Consider the following 10,866-nt stretch of genomic DNA (forward strand, 5'->3'; position numbering starts at 1 on the left):
AGATGTGATGGAAATAACAAGAGAATGAGAATTAGAAGTGGAGCCTGAAGATGTAATTATATTGTTGCTATCTTACCAAAAAAATACATGAATAACAATATACTTCTTATGGACAAGCAATGAAAGTGGTTTCTTGAGATAGAATCTACTCCTGGTAAAGATACTGTGAACACTGTGGAAATAACAACAAAAGATTTAGAATATTACATAAACTTAGTTGATAAAGCAGTGGCAGGGTTTGAGAAGAGTGTCTCCATATTTGAAAGAAGTTCTATTGTGGGTAAAATGCTGTCAAGCAGCACCACATTTTTACAGAAAAATATTTTGTGAAAAAAAGTACCAATCAATGCAGCAAACTTCATTGCTCTCTCATTTTAATAAATTTCCACAGCCACCCTTATCCTGATCAGCAACCACGACTGCGATCAGTCAGCAGTCATCAACATAGAGGCAACACCCTCCACCAGCAAAAAGACTATGACTAGCTGAAGGCTCAGATGATCATTAGTAATAAAGTATTTTGAGCAATAAAGTATTTTAATTAAGATACATATATTATTTTTATACATAATGCTATTGCACACTTAATAGACTACAGTATAGTGTAAACAAATGTAACTTTTATATATACTAGGAAACCAAAAAATTCATGTGACTCACTCATTTTATTGCAGTATTCACTTTATTGTGATGGTCTGGAACTGAACTCACAATATCTCTGAGGATGCCTGTACTATGAAATCAGGAAATAAAAGATCCTCTGTTTGTATTTATTATTTTAGGTGCAAAGGACTTTAATTTATTTTTGTTATTGTATACTTGTTCATCCTAAATCCTCAGGTTTTTTTTGTTTGTTTGTTTGTTTGCTTTTCAACCATTACATAAGGAAAGTAGCAGCAGAGCCAAGGCTCACAGTGGAACCTCCACTTTCTTAATTCTTCCTGTCTAAAACTGCACTAAGCAAATAAATATAAATTATTTTTAATGAACAATTTTTCACCAGAACTTAGATTTCACTAAGTAGAAGTAAATTCATGCCTTATTTGTGATGTTTTGAGAACAACTCACATTAAACACCACTATAATACATATTCTACTACTCCTGGCCATTAAAAATTAGTACATAGAATAGGGACCAAGTGTTTGCAGCTAAGAGAAATTCAACTATGACCAGCAGGCCATACTGGAAGAAATATGGAAGAAGGTTGAGAAATATTTTTTTCTACAGTAGACATTGGAACAAGTTGTTTTTTCTTTAATTTTTATTTAACTAAAAATGCAATTTATTGGAGTCAAATTGTTCTGGAAATATTCCTAAAGTAGGTTTATCCTAATGAAGCCTCTTTCTCTCTCTCTCTTTCTCCCACTGTCTTTCTTTTAAAAATGTGTTTGATCCTTGGGATACAGCAGCGAATGAGATAGAACATAACTTTTAACCTCAAGGGACTCACAGCATCGTGTACCTAGTTTTAAAAACTGAATCCAATCAATATACAAAGATCTGAGAGTAGCAGAAAGTAAATTCTGGAGGCTACTTTTTCTTTTTATTCAATCACTTTTATTACACCGTTTTTAAGGCCTTGAGATATCTCCTAAATGACAAATGGTTTAGATTGTCTAGATTGTATGAAAGAGGAAGCCAGAAAGGAAGGAAGGAAACAACAGACCAAGGAGGATGTACATGTTTGCTGTGGTGTTTGGATTTAATTCTGTGGGCTACTGAGAGATTTTGAATGAGGAAAATGATATGATCAATATTCAGCATTAGAAGTATCATTTGGGTACAGCATAAAAAAAGGTTGAAGGAGAATGTGGGTATCTTGAAGCAAGATTAGATACGAGGACATTTCAGTAGTCCAGTTGACAAAAAAGAGGGACTGATAATTAGGATAGAAGGAAAGATGCAGATGTTTGTGCTCTGGGCACAATGTCTTGGCTCTCTGGGACCAGGCAGATCATTCCCCCCTGGTATGTGTGTTTGTGCATCATAGCATTTTACATTTCATAGACCCCAGGAGGGCATGTTTGGGTAAGCAATGCTCTACCTCCTGTCCTGAGCCATGTATAATAAACCATATCTATCACCATCAATTTTCTCTGAAAAGTAGTAGGTGGATAACAGGAGTGGACAGGGTTGTCCACAGATGTATTTATGGTCATATCCTATAATAACGATATTACTCTCTTTCTTTTTCTTTTCTTTTTTTTTTTTTTTTGAGACAGAGTCTCGCTGTCGCCCAGGCTGGAGTGCAGTGGCGCGATCTCGGCTCACTGCAGGCTCCGCCCCCCGGGGTTCACGCCATTCTCCTGCCTCAGCCTCCCGAGTAGCTGGGAGTACAGGCGCCCGCCATCTCGCCCGGCTAATTTTTTGTATTTTTAGTAGAGACGGGGTTTCACTGTGTTAGCCAGGATGGTCTCGATCTCCTGACCTCGTGATCCGCCCGCCTCGGCCTCCCAAAGTGCTGGGATTACAGGCGTGAGCCACCGCGCCCGGCTCTCTAAGCCACAAACACAATCTTCATCTGACAAATAGAAAGCCAAGTGCTGTGTAATAATAATAACATACCAAACTTAAGTCATCTCTTCTTCCCACCTGGAGCAGAACTACAGACGTGTGAGAAATGTGTTCTTTCCTGCTTACTTTTCCCACTCTTCCTTACCATTCCCAGATGTTTAAGAAGGATTCGGATCCTTCCAGGGTAGAGTCAAAACCCAACATTTCTGGGAAAATATATTTTGTAATTGCTGAAAGTGTCGTATAATTTATCCATGGAATCATCTCCATTCAAAAGAAACAGTGTACTGGAATAGTGTGAATTTTGATTTAGGATGAAGAAAGGAGTGGAGTTGAGATTAAAAAAATAAAACCAAGAAAAGACTGTCATCACTATTTCATGAAAAGACCAGGAATAATCAGATCATGTAACCCATGGTTCTGGCCACTTCATCACTTATTGTGGACACTTTATGGTATGGTCTACTTCTAGCTTTAAATAGGCATAAAGATGGCAAAATAACTGCTGAGTAGCCAATCATGAAAGTAGCTTATCACTAGCCCTTGGACAGATAAGACATACTCTGTACTATAATGACATTCCCATGAGAGAATTAGCAAGCTGTTTTTCTCATATCTGTAATTCCTTCTCATATCACATCAGTTTCCTAAGCAAATAGGGATTCAAACTTAGTCACACCGTTGACCTGAACTATCTGTGGTGGGTTCACATCAAAAGTGTGAACTGTGTAGTTTGGTCTTTTCTAGCTCTACTCATTTCCTTCATCATTTTTCTGGCCTTGTGGTTTTGCTCTCAGAGGATAAGCCCAGACCATAATTCCCTTTGTATCTTCTTGTCAAAACTTATCTAAGTTTCCATCCTTCAACTGGTTTTGTCTTGGTATATCTGATACACTAGTTCATGTAGCTGATATTGGTTTAATGTATTACTCATTACTCATATCCCACATACCATATTAATACTTTAACAGGAGGCAGCCATGGCTTAACCCTAGCTTTAAAAACTGAATCCAATCAATATACAAAGGTCTGAGAGTAGCAGAAAGTGAATTTTGGAGGCTATTTTTTCTTTGTATTCAATCACTTTTATTACACCGTTTTTAAGGCCTTGACATATCTCCTAAATGACAAATGGTTTAGATTGTCTGAAATAAACTTCCCGAATAAACCTTAGACTTCCTGAAATAAACAAGGAAATGTCAGGTACTCTAGAAGGCAGATTCTGGAAACATGTTGAGGCAGGGAGTTCACTGTCTCTGTTCCTACTTAGATCAAGTGTGTTTAAAATGCATTTTTCTGAACTGTAGCTGAGGGAAATATCTTCATATTTTTCCAAATATAATTTTGAACACATTCTCCACAGTGACACCTTCCTGTATTTCTTCTTTAACATTTCATTTTAAAAAGTGCTTTCTATAAGCCAGACACTACGTAGCTTAAAGCCATGCAAATAAAATTATCTGGACCCTAGGAATTTACAGTTTAAGATGAAAGATGGCAAATCTATCAGCCCAATACAGGTTGTTATACAGGATTTTGAGATTAAGAGCCTCATGTTCCCTGTCTGACCAGGATTTTCAAAACAAGATTGTTCGCTTCTATAGATTTATGACATGGAATGAATAAAGAACAAATAGATTTTCTCAGCCCACAAGTTCTATTCATGTTGAAAGAAGGAAGCCTATTCGATTATTTCTTTTCTGTCAGATTGTCAATTTTTGTACTTTTGGGTTGATTAAATTCAATATTTGAAAACTAAACATATATATATTTGAACGAAAGGGGCCAAATACACAGATTACTGTGATTTAAATTACAATGGATTTGTTTTGCTTATTGTGGTGCGTTTTCACGTAAGGTTAAATTAGAACCTCTGTGAATGTTGTTTGGAATTCTCACACAAATATCTCCTATTAACCTTGACTTTCTTATTAGTTTTCAGATAGACTTTGTCAGTATGATTTTCATGAATGCATCCTAAGAGACAAACATCTACCCTGTTATTTTCTCAGATAAGTTTTGAAATGTTCACCACAACCTCTAGACATGCAGCCTCTTAGAAAAAAAATAATAATAAGGCTGTCTTCCCTAAGCTTTCTCTTTGATCAGCTCCAGACCAAGCGCTCTATCCATCAAAAGCCTTTGTCTCTTAACTGCTCTCTACTCTTCAGTATCTTCCAGATCAATGTCAGCAAGTTGTTACTCTCACATTGAAGATGCCTAGCAGGCATAGGCTCTGAAAATAAATGGAAAAAAAAAAGACTTTCAGAATCTCTTTTAAAAATATCTCATAGAAAAAAAAACCACAGGCCTGTGAAATATAACATACTTTTATGAAAAGAAAGAATGAATGTAATCAAATGTTGACTGTGCGATTCTAACAGCAAATGTGTGAAAAGATGGAACAAAGGAGAAATAACTGTCTTGGATAGTTTTAAGTTGGATTTGGAAAAATGGGCAGAAGTTACACAGGCTGACAAAAGAGAGAGATAATCTGCCCAATTACCAGATAAAATAGCATAGGAACAGGGTCCATAAGTTCAGAGAAATAGAATTTTCTTATTTGAAATAAGTGTATGAATTAGAAAACAAGTAATAAGTCCTTTCTATGTGCCAGATACTCTGCAGAGCACTGAGCATAGACCAAGTAAACAATATAGACGTGGAATTGCCAACACAGAATTTATGCTCTAGCTGATATTGTCAGAAGCCAGATATTAAATAATCACCAGTAACTAACAATAAAATTAATAGTGTGCAAAGTATCATAAAGGAGTACAAGATGATAGAAGACTTTATGTTTGAGGGATTGAATAAAGGCCAGTGAAAGGAGGGAGAGCTGTGGGGAAGGATAGATCTGAGCCTAAGATATTTGCCAGGGACCAGGGCGTGCTAATCTTTCTTACGTATTTTGGAATGTATTCTAATTATAACAGGTAACCTTTCTGAGGATTAAACACAGCAAGAACCTGATTAGATATGTGTAAGGTTGGAGATAAAGTTAGAAAACTGAATTTTGATAAGCAGGCTTCAGTTCTATTCCCCACCTCCCTTGACATTAATAGTCTATTACGTGGGCCTTAGTCTCATAATGCTTAAAATGGGATAATGCTTTGTAGGTCATAAGAGATCATGCCAGTTAAAGTTGCATTCAGTGTGTACATGTGTGTCAGGGACCTAAGCCATAAAAGGACCCATTACCTAGGCATCAAACCTAGACCTGTCTAATCCCATAATGCAGGGGGAACTATTATGCAATACAGTCTTTTAAGAATAAATTAGCTTTCTTTTTTAAAATTAATCTTGAATTTTAAACTTAATCTTTAAACTTAAAATTTAAACTCAACCATATAGACCTTCCTACTACTTTGATTTTATCTTTCATCAAAATGTAATTTTTTACTTCCAGTATTCCCATTAGAGTAATTTTTTTTTAGTTTATGAGGTCTTCAGCTTCTTTTAGGGCTTTGTAAAGGCTGCACCTCTATGTATGATAAACATTTGTTCAATTTGACAAAACAATTCTGGCAAGCAACTGTTTTCATGGTCTAGTTAGTAGTATCTATTTTGAAACCTTCTTAAGGGGCCAGCATAATTCACCCATCTAAGAATTGTCTTCTCAGCTCTTTTAGTGTCTCCATTTTTCCTATATCTAAATGACAGTTTCTTAGACATCAAAATCTATAAAATGCAATAGAGATTTCCTTCACTGAGGGATGACAAATCTGCCTTATGATACTCATTCCTCAGCTAGAAAGAGTAATGGCATCATTTCATTTATTTCAAATGACTCCTGTTGTTGCAGGGGTGAGGATGCACATAGCTGCTGGTGAGGGTACTGATTTTGTGACATAGCATCAGTGGTAAGGGATTAACTTGTTCAATATCAGAGTCTTAAGAGACAGACTTTTGTTATATTTCCCACCATAGGCAATGAATTGTCCCTGTTGCTTTGCTATTGAAAGGAAACAATTCTTTCACTGTTCATTCTACCTTTAATGTTATTGGTTTATCTGGGTTAATGAGATGTTAATGAAGTCATAGGCAAGGTCCTCGAGATTTCATTCATAACTTAAAAGGCTAATAATAGCTAGTTTTTCTTTATAATTTTTATTGAGATGTAACTAATATATAAAAAAATCACACACACTAAATATATACATTTTGATAAGTTTAGATACATGCATACACCCGTGATACCATCACCACAACTAAGGTACAGAACATATTTATCACCTGCAGAAAATTTCCTTGTGTTCTTCTGTGTGTCTTTTTTTTTTCTGTTTTTTGTAATTGGTAAGAACACTTAACATGAGATCTATCCTAGTTAAATATTTAAAGTGCACAAAACCCTGTTGTTATCTGTAGGTACTATATTGAAGAACAGGTAGCTCTCTAGAATGTATTCAGCTTCCATAACTGAAACTTTATACATATTGAGCAACAATTGCCCTTTAATGCCTTTCCCAGGGCCTGATAATCACCATTCTATTATTGGCTTCTGTAAGTTTGACTATTTAAAATATCTGACATAGTGGAAAAATGCAGTATTTGCCTTCTTGTGACTGATCACTCAGCACAATGTCCTCTGGGTTTATCCATGTTGTTGCAAATGGTATGATTCCCTTCTTTCCTAAGGCTGAATAATATTCTATTTTATGTGTATGCTACATTTTCTTTATTCATTCTTTGATGCACATTTGGATTGTTTCTGTATTTTGGCTATTGCAAATCATGCTGCAATGAACATATGAACACAGATATGGCTTTGAGATTCTGACTTCAATGGTTTGCAATTTAATCCAGAGGTAAGATTGCCAGATCACATAGTAGTGCTATAATTAATTTTTTGATGAACCTCTGTACTGTTTTTCATAATGGTTGTACCATTTTACATTTCCAACAAAAGTGTATAAGAATTCCAAAAACTGCATATCATCACCAACAGTTATTGGTACTTTTCTCGTCGTTTCTTTAAATAATACTAATCTTAATATTGTTAGGTTATATTTCATTGTAGCTTTGATCTGCATTTCCCTGATGAGTAGTGATATCGAGCATCCATTAATATACCTGGTTTCCATTCATATATCTTCTTTGGAGAAACGTCTATTCAAAGTTTCTTGCCCATTTTTAATTGGGTTATTTGGTTTTGTTTTTTTCATCTTGACTTATAGGAGATTCTTATATATTTTGGAATATTAACCCCTTAGCAGATACATGGTTTGCAAATATTTTATATCGTTCTGTTGGTTGTTTTTACTCTGATGATTTCCTTTGCTGTAAAGAAGCTTTTGATTTTTATGTAGTCTCACATGTCTAGTTTTGGTTTGGTTGCCTGTACTTCTTTTGTCCTTTTATTCATAGTTGACACACAATAATTGTACATATTTATGAGATACATAGAGATATTTTGATATATGCCTAACATGAGTAATAATCAAATTAGGGTAGTTAGCAAATCCATATACTCAGAAATTTGTCACTTGTTTGCATTGTGAATATTCAAAACCCTCTCTTCTAGCTTTCTGAAGATATACCATAAATTGTTGCTAACTATATTCACTCTATAGTGCTGTAAAACACTAGAACTTATTTCTCCTATCTGGCTATAATTTTGTGTCCTTTAACCAGCTTCTCTCTATCATCCCTTTCCCCATTCATTCCCACTGTCTAATAAGCTCTATTCTACTGTTTACTTTTATGACCTTAGTTTTGATTTTTTGTTTTGTTTTATTTTATTCTGTTTTTGGAGACAGAGTCTCACTCTGTTACCCAGGCTGGAGTGTAGTAGTGCAATCACAGCTCACTGTAGCCTTAACCTCCCAGGCTGAAATGATCCTCCTACCTAAGCATCCAAAATAGCTGGGACTACAGGCATGCACCACTACACATGACTAATTTTTTTTATTTTTTTGTAGAGACATAGCCCCACTCTGTTACTCAGGCTGCTCTTGAACTCCCGGGCTCAAGTGATCCTGCCACCTTGGCGTCCCAAAGTGTTGGAATGGCAGGTTTGAGGCACTGCACCCAGCCTGCGAGCTTAGTTTTTTTAGCTCCCATGTATTAAGTGAGAATATGCAGTATTTATCTTTCTGTGCCTGACATTTCAAATAACTTAATGTCTTCCAGGCTTATTCGTGTTTCCACAAATGACAGGATTTCATTTTCTATGGCTGAATAGTATTCCATTATGTGTATATACCATATTTCTTTATCCATTTATTAGTTGATTGGCATTTGATTCCATATGGCTGATTCCATATATTGGCCACTGTTAATAGAGCTTCAGTAAACATGAGAATGCAGATATCACTTTAATATACTGGTGTCCTTTCACATGGATAAATACCTAGTAGTGAGACTGCAGGGTTGTAGATATATCTATTTGTAGTTTTTTGAAACACTTTCCTACTCTACTCCAATAATGAGCTACTAATTTACATTAGCATCAATGGTTTATAAAATTCCCTTTTCTCAACATTTGTTATTTTTTGTCTTTTTTAAGGTAACCATTTTAATTGGGGTAAGATATCTCATTGTGGTTTTGATTTACATTTTCTTGATGATCAGCAATGTTTAGCATTTTAAAAATATATTTGTTGGTCATTTATAGGTCTTATTTTGAGAAATGTCTATTCAGATCTTTTGCCCATTTTTGAATCATATGATTTGCTTCTTTTCTGTCAAGCTTTTGAACTCCTTATATATGCTTGGTATTAGTCCCTTGTCAAATAAATAGTGTGCAAATATTTTCTTCCATTCTACAAGATGTCTCCACTATGTCAATTGTTTCCTTTACTCTGCAAAAATGTTCTAGTTTGATATAGTCTCATTTATCTATTTCTGTTTTTGTTACCTGTGCTTTTAAATAATAAATCTTTTTAAGATTTTAAGTCATAAAATCTTTGCCTAGACTAACAATGTTTCCCTATGTGTTATTTTATGAGTTTTATGGCTTTGGGTCTTATATTTAAATCTTTAAGCCATTTTGAGATGATTTTTTATATGGTGAAAGAAAGGGGTCTAGGTTCATTCTCCTGTATATGGACATCTAGTTTTCCTAGCAACATTTGTTGAAGACACTGTGCTTTCCCTGTTCTATGTTCTTTGCATCTTTGTTAAAGATGAGTTGTCAGTAAGTGCATAGATTTATATCTGGGTTACTTACTCTTTTCCATTGACCTATGTGTCTGTTTTTATACCAATATCAAACAATTTTGGTTACTATAGCTTTGTAGTATATTTGAAGTTGGGTAGTGTGTGACTCCACCTTTCTTCTTTCTGAGGAGAATGGCTTTAGCTATTCGAGGTAACTTGAACTCCATGTGGATTTTAAGATTGTGATTTCTCTATTTCTATGAAGAATGCAATTGGTATTTAAATATGAAATGCATTGAATCTGTAGATTACTTTGGAGAGTATGGTAATTTTAACAATATTGATGATTCCGATCCATTAACATGGGACACTTTTCCATATTTTGTGTTCTTTTTTTGTTTGTTTTGAGCACCCCACTTTGGGATAATTTAAATAGTGAGGCTTATCAAACTAGGAAAAGTGAAATGTATCTTTGAAGAGAAAATTAATTTTTCAAGTGTACAGAATAGGATGAGGAGACTATAACATTTGAATTAATTTTGTGTATAATCCAAGTAAAATTTTAAATCTAAAAATACAGAGAAAATAATTATTTAATTGCATATAATTTTATATATATATATATTTTTATTATTATTATACTTTAAGTTTTAGGGTCCATGTGCACAATGTGCAGGTTTGTTACATATGTATACATGTGCCATGTTGGTGTGCTGCACCAATTAACTCGTCATTTAGCATTAGGTATATCTCCTAATGCTATCCCTTCCCTTTCCCCCCACCCCACAACAGTCCCCGGAGTGTGATGTTCCCCTTCCTGTGTCCATGTGTTCTCATTGTTCAATTCCTACCTATGAGTGAGAACATGCGGTGTTTGGTTTTTTGTCCTTGCGATAGTTTGCTGAGAATGATGATTTCCAGTTTCATCCATGTCCCTACAAAGGACATGAACTCATCATTTTTTATGGCTGCATAGTATTCCATGGTGTATATGTGCCACATTTTCTTAATCCAGTCTATCGTTGTTGGACATTTGGGTTGGTTCCAAGTCTTTTCTATTGTGAATAGTGCCGCAATAAACATACGTGTGCATGTGTCTTTATAGCAGCATGATTTATAGTCCTTTGGGTATATACCCAGTAATGGGATGGCTGGATCAAATGGTATTTCTAGTTCTAGATCCCTGAGGAATCGCCACACTGACTTCCACAATGGTTGAACTAGTTTACAGTCCCACCAACAGTGTAAAA

General features: G+C 35.1%; 1 long non-coding RNA gene across 1 annotated transcript in view; it reads right to left on the bottom strand.

The window, feature by feature from the left end:
* Positions 1 to 659: 659 nt before the first annotated feature.
* The window catches only part of LOC131381393 (uncharacterized), an 88,015-nt gene continuing 77,808 nt past the window's right edge, over positions 660 to 10,866 (bottom strand). Inside the window, exon 6 of the long non-coding RNA XR_009210136.1 lies at positions 660 to 733. This is a non-coding gene — a long non-coding RNA (uncharacterized LOC131381393). The remainder of the gene's footprint in view (positions 734 to 10,866) is intronic.

This window comes from Hylobates moloch, unplaced genomic scaffold (genome assembly GCF_009828535.3).
Source record: "Hylobates moloch isolate HMO894 unplaced genomic scaffold, HMol_V3 SCAFFOLD_15, whole genome shotgun sequence".
Classification (NCBI taxonomy): Eukaryota; Metazoa; Chordata; class Mammalia; order Primates; family Hylobatidae; genus Hylobates; species Hylobates moloch.